This window comes from Acomys minous (genome assembly GCF_964271855.1).
Source record: "Acomys minous genome assembly, chromosome: 7".
Taxonomy (NCBI): domain Eukaryota; kingdom Metazoa; phylum Chordata; class Mammalia; order Rodentia; family Muridae; genus Acomys; species Acomys minous.
The window spans coordinates 85,422,420-85,438,819 of NC_140488.1; the positions used below are offsets into that span (position 1 = coordinate 85,422,420).

At 36.1% G+C, this 16,400-nt stretch overlaps 1 protein-coding gene across 2 annotated transcripts in view; it reads left to right on the forward strand.

Annotated features, from left to right (window-relative positions):
• The first annotated feature begins 4,441 nt into the window (after positions 1-4,441).
• The window catches only part of IL1RAPL1 (interleukin 1 receptor accessory protein like 1), a 1,340,631-nt gene continuing 1,328,672 nt past the window's right edge, over positions 4,442-16,400 (forward strand). For both annotated transcript variants that reach the window (XM_084788848.1, XM_084788847.1), the window contains exon 1: positions 4,442-5,365. The gene's annotated coding sequence lies outside the window, so the exon portion shown is untranslated. The remainder of the gene's footprint in view (positions 5,366-16,400) is intronic.

The window sequence follows — 16,400 nt, forward strand, 5'->3', positions numbered from 1 at the left end:
GTGAGCAATTCCTCTATATACAGTTTGCAAATCATTTTGGGAACCTTCCAAATGAAAGGCACTGTATAAATATACCCTCCCACCAGCAGCCAGCCGGCTTTCCACCGGGGATGCATTTGCATCGCTTATGTACATAGTGTTTCATTTGGGGCATTGCTTTTATTTTTATGGCCATAAAAGAAATATTCACAGTGTGAACAATAATGTAAACTACATTCAAAAAGATATATATTTGTGTATTTTTATGATTCAAAACTTAGAAATCTGAAAGAAAAGCAGCCATGGCATTTTCTTTACTGTTGCTGTTTGCTTTTTCTTAGCATTCGTTATTATTTCCGAACTTTATGGTAGAATTTTGCTGAGATGTTCACGTCTTTGTCTGTTCCTCATTTGAAAATATGTGGTGGTGGGTTCAAATGAATATTGCTGGCAAAAGGCCTGAAAAGGAAGGGCAATTGAATGTGCATTTATTCATGTCTATAATAATAGTTTGCTTTTCTGCCACCTTTTTGTGCATGAAGGCCTCTTTAAGGAGCAAAAGAGAAAAGGAAGTAACTTCAGGTATAAAATACATTCTAAGGAACTTAGCATGATAATGATGAATTTCAGAGGCCTTGAAGAGACATATTTTAGTCTTCATAACAAAAGGGACGTTGATTTCATCCAAAATTACTGGGGAGTAAGTAGATTGTAAATTCCTATCATACAGAAGAACCTTATTGAACTTTAAATAAAATGCCAACAGAGTTAAATCAAAATATGTGCAAACTGTATGTTTATATATGTAGAATTACCTACATACAAAATCCAACTGAATTATAACATAATTTATAAATTACTATAGTTAATTAAATGTGGTCTGACTGAAGTAATGCACTCCAAACATATTTATAGCTTTGAGGAGGCACTCAGAATATGCAGAGTAATTTTACATAATAAAACACTTAAAAGGGGGGCCCAATAAATTTTTCCCTCACATCATTGAGACATGATGTAAAGAGTGGGAAATTACACTTCAGATACCAATAGGTAAGGTAGAATCAATAAGTATTTGAAATCTTTTCCACAAAAATAACATAGGCATTTTTCATTTATTGCCGCTAAAGGAATTAATGTGATTTTTTAAAACCTCAGTTATAATATGTTAATATTAAGAAGCAGCTCACTCAGTTTATTTTTTGGCTGAGAAAATAGAACTTATGGTAGTTTCCTCAATCACAATGCCTTTGTACCTAAACTCTAATTTCATAATTCTAGCAATACTAAACTTTATTTCAATAATCTTTTATAACGTATGTGGGTGCTCTTTTTCCTTATTATCAGAAAAGAGAACAGCAGTTTCTTCCACTGAGAAAACCTAGAAGCATATATTAATCTGCAGCCAGAAATTACTACAAACCCCATAATGCTCTGCATTATAGCCTACAATTCCCATACTGCAGCACCAAACTTACTGTTAACTATCCTGTTACTGGCAAAAAGAACATTTAAGAACTATGCAATATGCAAATACTCTATTCAAATAGTGAATTTTTTTCAGTGTTTTGAGATTTCATTTGGCAAAATAAAATAAAATAAAAATGTTCCTGGCTATGCATACTATTACCCCATCCTGAATATATCATTGCATATCTGCAATATATCAAGGTATGTACTCTTCATGTCTAAGCACATTTTAAATCGAGTATCTCACTATGTTATCCTATGTTAGTTTTGAACTCAGTGTATAGCTCAAGCTACTTTGGGATTTGTACCCACTTGCTTCAGCCTCCGGAGTGCTGAAATTTTAGACATGTTCTACCACACCTGGATTAAAGTCCTCTTTTTAACACCCATCATGGGTCTAGGTTTTGTTTTATCCCCCTTGTGGAAAGAGGTCAGCCATTTCCAGATGTTAAAATAAAATCATAATATATTGTTCAATGCTTCAAACATCTGCGAAGAAGAATTCAGTGAAGTAATTAAATTTCTTAATTAGATGCACCTTGCAGCTGCTGGTAGTTTTAATTGGCAATAATGCAGCTACATTTTGTTCTGACACATATCTTCAGAAGAGTTAGAGAGAGAACTGAAGGGAAGCAAGAGGAAAATGTTCCCACACAGTTCAAGACAGTTCGCACAAAGAGGATCCCATGGCAACAAACAGTGAGGCCCACAGTTGGCTCTGTAAGATCCAGGAATAGACAATGCTTCACCTAGGATTCAAACAAACACTTCCCTTTCTTGATTTGAAGAGAAAGCTCTTAAAATCATCTCTTTCAATAAGATTGCAATGGTCCAACATTCACCTGTTCTTCAAAGCACTTATCCAAGCTTCCTGATTGCTTTCCGTAGCCTCTGTCAAGGTAAGGTTTCAAGTTGTGCCCTGTGTGGGTAACAAACCGACTTGCAGAAACATTGCAAATACAGGATTTGAATTTTCTCGCCTGTGGACCTCAATGACACCTTGGCAACAGGTTCATTTTAACTGCCATTTTACAAACAAAGAAATTGAGGTCAAGAGGGATTAGTGATTCTTATGAAAAATTATGCCAAGCTAGAAGTAGAATTTTAGTTCAGATCTGTGTTTTATGGTCGAAGGCTTGTACTTTCACATTTTGCTTTAAGCAACTAAGTGTGTTAATTGTACTCCCTCCAGCACATTGGGAGTCTAGTTCCTCATTTAAGTGGGTCAGCAAAAGGACTGTGCAACAAAGTAGAGCAAAATGGATCATTCACTAGGACAGAGCAGTAGAATTCTCTCTTCAAATTTGGCTTTTAAATGTTTCCAAATTGTAGCATATGGGGAGGATACAGGGAGGAGAGAGCCACCTGCACACCAAAGGTTAACCTGGGTTAAATCACTTCCAAAAAACAAAACAAAACTATGGAAGTCTTGACAGTGCACTAGCCATTTATCACACCTTCCATTGCTTAGCTTTATAACTTCATTTTAATGGACATTCCATCAAAATCTAAATTTGTCTCAACTTTCTGTCCTCCAGCCCTCAAACATCCTCACCTGTGGACTAACTTATTCTAGCTTTAAATTAGGTCCCCCCCCATTTCAATTAATTTTTCAAGTGTTTAATATACCTCAATTTGTGCGTTATTCTCTAAATTACATTAAAGGTCCAAGGTTTGCTTTGTCTATTTACTTTTTTACATTTAGTGTATCTTGTGAAGACTTCCAGTTATAAAGCTTGAGGAAAACCTCCTTCAGCAAGTTAAGGTTTTCAGCATTGCCACTGCAGGAGGTGTAGGGGAAAAGCTGAAGTGTGGGGAGAGGGAAGAGTGGTGACAGGAAAGCATTTATCTCTCTCTTTCCCTGTGTACTCCATTGTCCGAACCTAATGCTGTGACTGCGGTGTAAGTGTGCACGCTTCCCCAGGGGCTTGCTACTCTTAAGTGTAGTTTGTAGTCTGACAGCGTTATTATAGTCCACAGGCCAGCTTATTAGAGACTCAGGTTTTCAGGCCTCACACTACATCTACAGAAGGAAATTGCCTGCATTTAAGTCTGGGAATCACAGAATTAAGAGTTTCATAACATCTCACGTAAAAAAGGTAAGGAACTTTAAGTAGCTCCTTTATTTATCTACAAGTACCTTCTTTTGCCCCTCATCCCTCAACACAAACACATTTACGAGAAAACGGCAACGAACTCTTGATATATTGAAATCTTTATGTCTTGGGAAGAGGATCCTCTTCAATCCTCTCTGGTCACTTTCTCTTCCCATTCGCCCTACACCTATCCCTGCCCCCTATCCTCAAGGTGAGCCCACCACAAGCATTCTTTTCCCAAACTCCATTCTTTCTGGGAGGATTTTGCTCTTCCACAAACTGAGGGAGCTCCTGCTGGGAGGGTAACTGCCTGAAGGATTTCCAGTTTACATACCAATACAGAGAGAAGCACTTTGCAAAACTGCCCTTTAGGAAAGATTATCACCTTGCCACCTGATTCTGAGCTATGTTTTTATGCCATCCTTTCTTTTCTTTTCTTTTCTTTTCTTTTCTTTCTTTCTTTCTTTCTTTCTTTCTTTTTTTTTGCAGAGAGAGAGAGAGAGAGAGAGAGAGAGAGAGAGAGAGAATAAATCTTCAAAGAGAAAAGACGAAAAGAGAGGTTATTATGAGTATGTCAGATCAGGCAACGCTCTCTGTACCTTTCAGCTGCCTAGAAAAAAATGTAACCACAATTCTAAGGTGGCTCATGCAAGCCCGAGTAATCGTCCAATTCGCTGGGCCACTTTTGTCTGGAAGGACAGGTTTCTATTATTCCTCCGAGGGTCCTTTCCGAAAGATTCCCAGGCTACCGTCCTTCCTCTTCGGGTCTTCTGAAAACTAAAACTCGCAAAGCGGTGGCTGTCTGTGGATTGGCTAGTACTAAAATATCCATTGGGTGGCAGTAATACTATCCTCTTTATGACTTGCAGCAAACCAGAGAATGCATTCAATCAAATGAACCGATCTTGTAGAAACACTGGAATCATTTATGCATTGCAGTTTCTCTTTCTTGTTTTCGCTCCTTCTTCCCTGGGATATTTTGAGTGGATTCTGGCTATTAATCAAGATCTCGTGCTGTTCGCGGTTTGCTTGTCGTTTTCGCTCAGGATTAGCATCATTCAAGATAAACGCAAAGCTGCTTCCCCCCACCCACTCTCTTTTGAAAAATCATTTTTGGGGTCTGCTGAAGAGAACTAGGACCCAGGAGACACCTTCCCAAACAGCAGGGGTTGTGTGCTTTCACATAGCAGTACTGTACAAGGAAAACCCCGTCGGATCTGTTATTGCGGGATACTTGTGAAATACACATAGGATTCTTTCTTATGGCTGCATCCCGGATCTGGACATTTTACTTGGGGAACAGGAAGATTTGAAAGGCTACATGTATCAAGAAGATTTGCAAGCAAGACTCCGATTCTTGTCATAGAGCTCACAGACTTCTTCACTTATCATCCGTTTTCCTTCCTTCTTAAAAAAACAAAACAAAGCAAAACACATTTTTTAAAAAAAATTCTCCCTCTTTTTTCTGATCTCTCCTTCTTCAGTCTCTCCTTTTTTATTCTGCCTCTTCTTTTTTTCCCCTCCTAGTCTTCTTTTTTTCCCCTTCCCTGCTCTGCACCTGGATTGTATCGTCACTAAACAATCGGGCACTTTGAGAACTAACTGGAGACAGTCTTGTAGGGAAGATCTGTATGGAATTATCTGCTTTTATGGTGAACTTGGCATTTGTGAATGGGTATCTTGTTCACAATATTAATTGCTAGCAAAAACAAGAAAAAGAACACAGGAGTAAAACGTGGATTTTTCTGAATACGCATTGTGATGACCAGCAATTACCTTACCGACTGATATCCAGAGGAGAATAATTTGGAAGACTGTTGTGGGTAAGGTCATTTTTATATGTAGACCCATCAGTGGCGTGAGCAAACTTGGCCGTCTGTAATGAGAATGGGTGACTTGGATGATTGCTGCATCGTATTGATGGCTGTGATGTGGCCGTTATTGGCACTGAATGGAATAACTGCAGTTGGGTGTGTGTGTGTGTGTGTGTGTGTGTGTGTGTTCTGAGTATAACTGGAAATAAATCAAAGAATCACTCTCTTCCCAATTATTTTGGTGTGGAAGAGAGTCTTGGATTAATTCTGGATAGACACTCTTTGTTTGGATGTAATATTTGTGGTCCCTGTGCTCTGGAGGGATAGCAGCAGTGAAAGGAGCACTTACTGAAGAGCCCATTTCAAATGAAATGAGCTACTCTTTATTCTTTAAAAGAAATATGTTTGCAACTCAGTGCAGCATTCTGCTGCATTTCCCAGCTGCAATGGGACCAGGGATATCCCACTTGTCAAGTTCCTAAACTTTAAGGTGATAATCATTGTTAATTGTTCTTCAGGTTGTGGTTATTGGGGATTATTAAGTGCCGTGGACTACTTTTCTATATATTCTGGTAGATTATTATTCAGAGTGAAGAAAGAAAAGACTGAAATTGATGAGTAAAATAGAGAAGAATAGAGCAATATTATCTTAAATATCACCATCGTGCATTCTTTGCTAAGTTCGATTGTTCAATAATATAATTATTTATCCAATACCCTAAATAGCTGAAGCTACAACCCACGTGCAGGGGAGTCAAAGGTCTGGAAGTGGAGATGATCCTTTTATTGCAATGCAGCTAGCTTGGGAAATGCAGTCAATTACACACCACTCTTAACCTTAAGTTGAAGATGTGTTCTGTTATTTTACCCTTTTGCTAAAAAGTTAGAGACTACAGCACTCAGAATTCTTAAGCATATTCTGCCTGAGAAATGGGATAAAAATCGATATTGATGACGTGGTTCAGTGCACTGTACTGCAATGCCAAAGTCTCATATTCAGTACCTATGATGAGAGAATGGAGCATTTGCATGTGTTATAAATCCCACCTGGTAGATTGATCTGAAGGGGAGGGGGGAAGATATGTGGATATGTAGGAAGATGGATGGAAGTCGTGCATAATCGGTGATTATGTAACTTCATTACATCAGTGAGCTTCAGTCAACGATAGTGAGATGGAATGATTGTATAGAGAGAGCCTCCATCACCCTGTTAACTTTTGAAGGCTTGTAACAGTTAACAGGAGGAGGGCAGACAGAGATAGCTCCAAGGGTCCTGTAAACCTTGATCTCTGCGGCGAATTTAACATGAGTTTTCTCACACTGTGTTTCAGAGGGCTAGCAGATCGTGTAAGCTTTAGGGCTGGACAGGAGCAATTTTAGCCACACCCGTGGAGAGTCAAAATGTGTCTGCAATGTTTCACAAGTGCCCCATTGAGTCTTTGGGGCTGATGCTTGCAGCCAAGGTCATAGTTCTTTTCCCTATGGTTGAAATATGTGACCTCAACTGAGTGTAAAGTTAAAGCACTAAAATGACTGAGAAAGACTGAAGGGAAGGACCATTTAGGGTCTCCTTTTGCATTTTTTTCCTGGGAGAACTTGATGCAGATTTCAGTCTGGTGGTTCCCTCATAAAAAAATGATGATTGCTTCCACGGTGTGTCAGAAATGAGTGCTTCTTACCTTTATCTTTGCCATGACAACCTCTTTCTGGGCCATTTTAACCCTCAGGGGAAAAAGAGAAGTAAAAAATTTTTAAAGGTAACAACATGCTATTAAATTAAAAAACAACTCACAACGGTTTTGAATTCATTGTTAATACAAATCCTAGAAATCAAGAGCAATCTATTTTCAAGTTTTACTTAATGAATGCTTTAAAAGACATGTTGCAAAAGCTGGAGACTTTTACCAAGAGATGAGATAAATGCACTGTTCTCACTGTACAGAGGAAGGAACACTGCAGAATAAAATGTCATTTTCCTTCATGCTTTATTTGGAGCTGTGCTTTTTTTTTTTTTAAGCAGATGCACATCAGCTTTTTAGGCCTTTCACTGTTTCAAGATTCCTGGCCCCCAATAGAGCAGGTATTCGTATTCACACACACACACACACACACACACACACACACACACACACACACACACACAAAGCTGCTGACATTCTAACCCTGGCCATTTGAGTCTTATCTACTAGTAATAGTCCTTGTTCCATTTTCCTTTTCATTTATTTTCCAAAGATGAATAAAAGACTTTCTGTCAGAGTGCTGAGGTGACTTTTTTTTTTTTTTTACAGTTTTTGTTTGATTTCTTGCATTTTATTTTGTGAAGTCCTATGGAGTCAAGGATAGGAGCTAGACTCTCCCTAAGTAACTTTGAAAAGATTTGCTCACTTCTAATCAGATGGTGGAATTGTGGAATGAAATTTTGAGGTCTGATATTTGAGGTGACTTTTTATTTCTGCAGGACATGCTCAAACATCGATATATTGTGCCAGCGAATTTGGAGGTTTGGTGTTCATATTGTGTAGGAAATTGAATGTGAAGTTAACTCCTGATTCCTTCCTTCAGGGGTCAGGGTAACACTACAGCTGCTTCCAGGCTGTTAGTCTCCAACTATGTGCAGAAATTCAGCCTGCAATGAATTTTTTTATATCCTCAATTTTCACATTGTATAAACGACTTCCTCAGTTGTTTTCTGGCTTACACCATACAAATGTTACCCAACAATGCATCTTCTAGGGATTTTCTAATTCTAACAGAGGGTGAAATTTAATATAGATGGGAAAGAAGTGTGTTTTAAAAGACACTGAGCGAGCATGAATCTAGCACATACATATAATTGCTATTCATTTGCTTACAGACAATTGTATACTCACATCAGGACAGATAGTTTTGGACATTTTAATGGCGACTTATAACCTGTTACTTTCTTTAGAAAGATTATGTAATGAAGGTACTTCATAGCTTTTATCATAAGTATCCTACAAATCAATAGTAAACAGCTTTGCTTAACAAGAAAGCATTTAAACATGAAATCAGTAAGTGATGTAAATTATAATGTGTATTTTCTATTTTATTGCTTTTTAAAAGCTAAAGTCATATATTTTGTTCCTTTTCAATCTAAAATATACTCATACTAGAAAATATTTGAGAAAAATTACCATTTCTGTTATGAATATGTTAGTTACTGATTTCTGTTATGATAAATTCAGCAAAATTAGAATATTTGGAAAAATTATAATATTCACACAAATACAGAAATTTAAATGACATTTTTATTTCAATGTATGTGAATAAATCAATGTTATCTTCAACAGACTTATACATAGAGCATTTTCTAGGATGAAACTTTAAAAATGAAGATTTATATTTTGAAATCTTTTAGACTGTTATATATTTATTTGTATTTAGTATTACAGTGGATATGATCTTGGCATTTGAAAAAATTAAATGCTTTTATAAGGAAGGCTATTTTATAATTTGTAAAGAAGTATTGATTAGTAAGATGTAAAAGTAGTAAGTTTTGTGGTAATGCTGAAGTTATGAAGCATAATTATGATTTCACTATTTTAGCAGCTATAGAACAGGTCATATCAGCATTTAAATTCCAATCCAGTTTTCATTAGTCGTATCAGGAATCTCAAAGATAAAGGAATCTAGCTCTCTATTCAGACACTGTGGGACACTGGGCGAATCAGGCTCCCTGACTTGTATTTTAGGATTTGTTACTTAGTACACTTGGAACCTCCCATGCTACATTTGACCTGTAAGAGTTCCAAAGAACCATAAAAATATAATAGCTACATGTTGCTCTGGAAAAAAAAGGAGACAGGGAGACAGTGTGTGTGTCTAAGGTCTGCATTAGAAACGTATGGAAACAGTAGTCAGGATTCTCTTATCTTATGAATTTTTTCAGCCTATGGTTTTCCGTGTCCTAGTTTTAAGTCTTTCTAGACAATTTCTAGTATCTATTATAGTTAGCTGGGAGGTCATATCATTCAATGAGTAAACAACATAGACATATAAAAAGGTTTTGATACAAAATTTCACTCACCACTCTGATTTGTTTTTCATAAGTACTTATATGGAAATATAGTTGTCTTAAATAATTAAAAATAGTTGCTTTCGAATCATATTCAAAAGGATTTTGTGTAGATACTTAAGGAGATAGATTTCCCCCACTTAATTCCCCTAAGTAGTTAGAATCTGTTTCTGGTGACAGGACTACACAAACAAATGCTCACAAACAAACTTGATGCTGCCACTTGAATTAGGTCAATTGACCACAAAGCTACTCTCAAGGATTTTATTTACCAAAGTATATGGACTTGAGTACCCAGAGTAACAGAGGAAATAGAAATGTAAAGACACTAGCACTGTTTGTAATTTTCTAGTTGCAATAATTACTAACGTTCTTTAGGGGGAGGCAATCCCCCATGTGTCACTGTTAAGCTGCATTTCTTTAATGCTTGCATTTTAACATAAACATATTCACATACATGAGGACATAGTTCATTACTTGAATTTCCGTATATAGTTTATGTAGATGACTAAATGGGCTAAGAAATAAGGTTTTATGTTTTTGTTAAGATAGAATTGGAAACTGTAAAATTATCCTGTAAAAAATAAATTAATATTCATGAACTTAAATGACTCTTGTGTTAAAATATAACCCCCTCTCAATTCCAACTCTCTTGCTTTTTTATGTTAAAGATCCTCAATATTTCTTTATTTTGGATGAAAATTTTCATGTATATTTATCCTACTTTGTGGCTACCTAAAAATTTCAAGTATTTTCTTGCTATACTACATTTGAAAATATATACCTTTATCACAAAAATTCTTTAGTTATGATCTAGCAGAATTCAAAGGAATAGCACAGTAGTATAAATATGCTTGTTTATTTGACAAATTCAGTTAATCACCTTACAAATATGCTTTTAATTTCCACCCAGAGAATGCCACCCTGGAGTGTCTTACAATGCATATAGCATACCATTACAGGCCAACCACATGGCTCAATGGGCATACCCCTTGCTGCTTACCCTGGCCATTGGCTCACAATGACAAATCCTCAGTTGGCATGCTTTTTTGATTCTGCTGTGCAGAAACACTATTCAAGTGCCAAAACCATAAGATTCCTAAGGCTTGTAGCTACGGAAAAGGGATGACTGAGTGGTTTAGTATTGCCATCAAATCATATAATCTGAAATTGCCAAGCAGTGTGCTGTGGATGAGGCAAAAGGAGGGAACAAAGCTCTGTTCTTTAGTATTTTACTTCTAAAATTTTTTTGTTGTTTTCATTTTATAAGATTAATGGGATCATTTTTTCATGGCAAAGTTTTTAGAAGCTTTTCTACAGTTAATTGCATGTACATAAACACACACACACACACACACACACACACACACACACACACATTAAATGACTTTAAATGAAAAATTTTGTTCTTACTTAAATTTAAGACTACACTTAGACAGTATTTCATTTACATTACTAAGCCAAGTTATAGAGTGTGGCGTGTGAATTCACTAAAAACCTGAAAATAGATTATAGGCTTTACCTCTTTTAATAAGAGTGATAACTATGTGTTTTGTAGTTCACATGAATTATTATAACAAATCAGCACATGAAAATTATAATTTTTTTCATAGAAATTCATCTCTTCCTTGTTGAAGTTAATTGATACATTCTTACCAATATTTATACACAATAACCATGATGTTAGTGGAGTGATCATAATGAGATAATATATTAATTTAAATAAAAAGAAATGTTATTTGGGGGCTGAGCACTTAAGAGCATTGCCTATTCTTCCAGAGAACCTAGGTTCAGTTCCTGGCACTCAACTAGTGGTGCATAACTGCAACTCCAATTCTTCTCTAGACACCTGACACATGCATAGTGCACAATCATACAACAAGCAAGCAAAAGATCTCAAGCCATCAAGTTAAATGAGATTTTAAAATGCTAATTTAAAAAATGTTGGAAATCCATTTAATCAGTTTTACTTTTAGTATCAATTGATAAAATTTTATAATAACAATAAATATTCTTTAAAATACATTATTGTGTGTTCAACTGGCTTCGTAAATCTCTTCAAAAATGCATTGTTTATCTGTGTATAAGGTTTAGTGTGGAATATAGACTCAGTTAAATAAAATGTCCATGTGTTCAGAGCAAAAATATTTAGCATTGCATCTACATATGAGCCACAGTTACCAAATCTTGAAAGGGAAAAGGAAGCTCTTACTATGGGTCTTGAATCCACAGAGTTAAGTTGTGGATGCACAGACTTTGGAGTGTATAATCTCCTGAAGTCTCAATATTAGCAAACTGACTGACATCCATATTTATGCTTCAAAGGTTTTCATAAACTCATTATGTATGACAAAACAGTAACTTTAGAACGATTGTATTGTTTCCACAATAAATTTCATTTTAATAAATATAACCAGAAGTAACTAGGGTAGAGTCATATGAATCTAATGGAATTGTGCAAAGTAGATGGGTAAAAGATGCTCCATTGTTTCATTTTAGATAAGGAGATTGTGAGCCAATGAAATGAAATTGAGTCTCCAAGATCTTAGATTTTTGGCCTTTAATTCTGATTTATTGATAAGGTATAACCCCACAATTGAGTATTTTATTTATATTACAATATACCCTGACATACCATATTTTCTTCTTAGGACACAGTAAGGCAGGGATTTTTTTCTTTGTTGGGGCTAAAGTCACCAAATTTAACACTTTGGATTCTAGTTCACTTTACTGACTTGTGATCACTTTCCTAATAGCCCATTTGTATTATATGGACCAAAATCTTATTTTCTTTATGTGCATTGTGCTACTCTTGAGTTTATTTGATGTCTGTGGATATCTTACAAGGGAAGAGATGGGAAAAATGGGTCACTGGTGAGTCTCTTTTCTTTTTTTGCACAGTTCTTTCTGCAGTAGTTGTATATCTCTTCTCATGCAGAGAATTGCTTTTGTATAGAATTCTTCCTTTTTTGTCAAAATAGTGACCCAGAAATGACTTTTGTAAACATTTCACTCTCTGGCCTTTAGGATAGCCTGCTTTGTCTCTGTATTGCATGCTGCCTCCTTGCTTCCAAGGGAGACTACTAATGACCTTTTTCAAAATATATTTTAGTCGTTTATTCTGCTTTAAAAACATAGAATCCCCTTTTAAATGTCTCCACCAATAAGATCACTCTTCTTATATAGGCAGTAATGGAGTAATTTTGAGAAACTAAGGAGAGTGATATTTATGGAGCTTGCTAACCTATAATAACATAGCTACAAACAGAAAGACTAACAATTGATATATCTATCCATCTAGCATTCATGAATTATCTATGTGTGTTATTTATATTCACATATTTTAGTGACTACACTGAGACCTCTGTATACACAAGCACATATAAACATGTTAGTCTTTAAATTGAAATTATACTGCAATAACAAAAATTCCTCCTCTTTTCTTTCCTCCTTCCAACCCCTCCTGTGTTTTCTCTATCCAGCCCCTCCCATGTTTCCCCCCTTACTCCCTCTCAAAGTCATGGCATCTTTTTCTTTAATTATTAGTTTTACATATATATATATATGCAAAATATATAAAGAAAATCTTCTGAATGCATTTAATGTTTTTATGTACATCAAGGCTGACCACTTAGTATTGTGTATCCAATTAGGGGCTTTATAATTTTGTTAGGATATTTGGTATATGAACCCCTGATATTTTCCTGAATGTAAAGATTGTAATGGTAACCTTCACTTACACAGATATTGGGTTTTTTTTCTTCATTCAAAGCTGCCTTCAGAAGACTACATTTTAGATGATAAGGTATAGCGAAGTCTGTGAAGATCATATTTTCATTCAGGTTAGATGTTGCAGTGTGCTCCAGACATACTAGGTAGGCACCTAGTAATATTTTCCTGTATGGAGAACTGACACCAGCTAGGAACACTCTGATGTTTACAACCTCATCATGAACTTTATTTCTGAAGAGACATAGCCAGGGGAGACAAGCACAGCAGTATGAATGGAAAAGAGAAAGACATAGAATGGTATCAGGTATTTTGTGTAAACAAAGCTTTATGTTGCCAAGGGAGAAAATTTGAATGTAAAAAATGAATCTGGTGCTTCTCAGTGTTTAGATTTTGAATATCCCTGTTAAAGCTCCTAATTGTTCTCACCATGACAAAACTCCTGAATGGCACTCAAGAGGAACCCAGCTCCACAGTGTGTAGAATAAATTCATTCAGGGAACCTCTGGGGAGCTTGGACTGCTGCTCTTCCTGCTTGGGATTTTCCTACAGGGCCCTTAATAACAGTCTCAGAGTAAGTTGCTTGTGTCAGTGGGTGTGCTCTTCTCAATGACTAAATGGTTTAGTTTAGCTCCAGGGAGCAAATGCCTGTCAGTCTCATATTTCTAGGCACCAGAGTCATGCAAGACATGTAGTAGTATGCCAGAAATTAATTGCATAATAATGTTTAAATATTTGTTAATTGCAAATCAGTTTTAGATTTATGTCCTCCAAAATATGACCTGCATTGTAAGTTGAGACTAAAACTTCTAATGAAGCTTCTAATGAAAGAAAATTGTAGACTAAAGGAGAGAGGATTAATAAAAGGTAGTTTATAGCTTATAGGTGGCAGAGGAAGAGAAAATCACTGGCCTCCCCAGCTCCTTCTTTCCATGCTTTGCTTTCCTTTCACCCCAACTATAATTCTTTAAAATTATTGTTTCAACAGACTGTTACTGCGTAGCTCATGCTGAATGAGGGAACCGCTTGCCTCAGATTTCTGAATGCTTCAATTCCAGGTGTGTGCAACCTCAGTCAGCTATCAATATAGCTATTTAAATCAATTCACTGTTCAGAGACAAGAGATAAAAAAATCAACAATTTCTGAGTCAAAAAAAAAAAGAAAGAAAAAGAAAAGGAAGGGTGACCTAAGAGGCACCTTCCCTCCATCTCTGCATAGAATAAATGTTCTGTAATCTCCCAGCCAAAAAAAAAAAAAAGGATTGGTTAGTCAAAGGTGTGGCCAGGAAACAAAAGCATCTATTTCTCAAATTAAAGGCAGTTCTCCATGCATATTTCCAAGAGTAGTACCAAGTATGGTGGAAACTTAGCAAAAGGCCAGAACTCCTGAATAGAGAATAATTAGGAGATACTTACTAAAGGAGACAGACAGGCTTCATGTTTCATGGATGAGATGTAACATTCCAGATTAAACACACACACACACACACACACACACACACACACACACACACACACACGCACACACACACGCACACACACGAACACGCGCGCGCGCACACACACACACAGAGAGAGAGAGAGAGAGAGAGAGAGAGAGAGAGAGAGAGAGAGAGAGAGAGAGAGAGAGAAAAGAGTTTATAAGGACCAAATGGAACAAGGTTAGACAGAAGGCAATACTCCAGCTTTCCTAAAGAGTAAGATATACAGTGTGGACTGTATGACGATAAGATAAGGCTAGAGTCCCCAAAGCTCCAGGTCCGGTTGCAATCAGCTAGTGGAATAAGGTTGTGTGAACCTAGGGGGAAAACATTTAAAAACTTAAATTTTCCTTAGGAAACACAGGAAGATGATAAGATGACAGCCTGCATCTACCCAGTACCTTTGATTTTTCAGTTTTGTGAAGCTCCAAAGAACTCTTTAGTATTCTCTTTACTGCAACTGTATTTACATTGAACTTCATAGCTCCAGTTGCCATCATTGTCTGTCTTCATTGCTTTTTTGTCTTTTTTCCTCCTTTCTGAGACACAGGATAGAGGTTAAAAAAAATAGCTGTAAAAAATGTAGATGGCGTCATGTGTAATGAGATCAGCGGATTTAGATTATATTTCCTTAATGGGGTTAGAAAGTTGTCCTGCATACTAACAAAACATTGCAGTTCAAGTATAATTATTCAATGAATAAATGGGAATATTTAAGTTATATTTATTTATAGTAATGGTAACAGTAAAATAACCGTAAAGTGGTACTTCAATTCCAAGGAATGTGGAGATTGAAGATTATAGGACTTAAAAAATAAGGAAGCACTTTATATAAGGTAGAAATATAATTTACAAAATGGATTCATACTATGATCATGATGGAAATGGATATTGTTTTAGAGTAGAATGTGCATTCAATAATAAGATATTGTGTTTTATTACTAGCCATTGTGATCATTTTTGCTAACTGGTAATAATTATAACAATTTTGAATTATAGATGAAAAAGAGAATGTAAGCCTCCTATGAAAAATAATCTATGCAAGCTCAATTTAAAATATTTTCTTGATCACATATTTTGTTTCTACTTCTAATAAGTAGAATCTAAAACTGACAGAGTCCACCGTGGATGTTTTGCCTTTCCCTTATGTGGACTAGATTTTCAGCCTCCTCTCCTCTTTGCCCAGGCATGCTTCTCTGAAGCACAGATCTAGATCTATGTGATTCCGGGCTTTGCCTTCTCAGAGACCATGGGGCTCTTTTCCCTAATGGTGGCCTTTTTTATCTCTTTCGTGTGAAGCAGCTGTCTCTACTTCCACCTTTCTTAGTTTTTTTCTCCCATGTCTCATTTGCCCTGGACATTCCTTTTTGGCTCAGGATTTCATAGAGAGAAGACAAATCAATACTGTATTAATAAGAAACCAAAATAAGTAGAAGAAACCAAGAGATATTTTTTCTAAACTTTATGAGATCACTCCTAGTTGAAATTCCAGTAATATCAGAACTCATCAATACTGATGAAAACATGGAGAATGTGATTTTTTAAGGCAAAAACCACAAGTAATATGCGTCATCATTAGAAATTACACAAAAGAATATGTTTTATAGTATAAGGTAATACAAAGAAATGAGTCCTTTCTGCTCTGAAATTCTATTAGAACTTTAGAACAATTCTGAGTGTGAGTTTGTGGGGGTCACAGGACAGCTTGCAGCAGTCAGTACTCTCCTTCACTAGGTGGATTCTCCTATTGAATGCAAGTCTTCAGGCTTGGAACTAATTTGCTAACCAAAGTAATCAC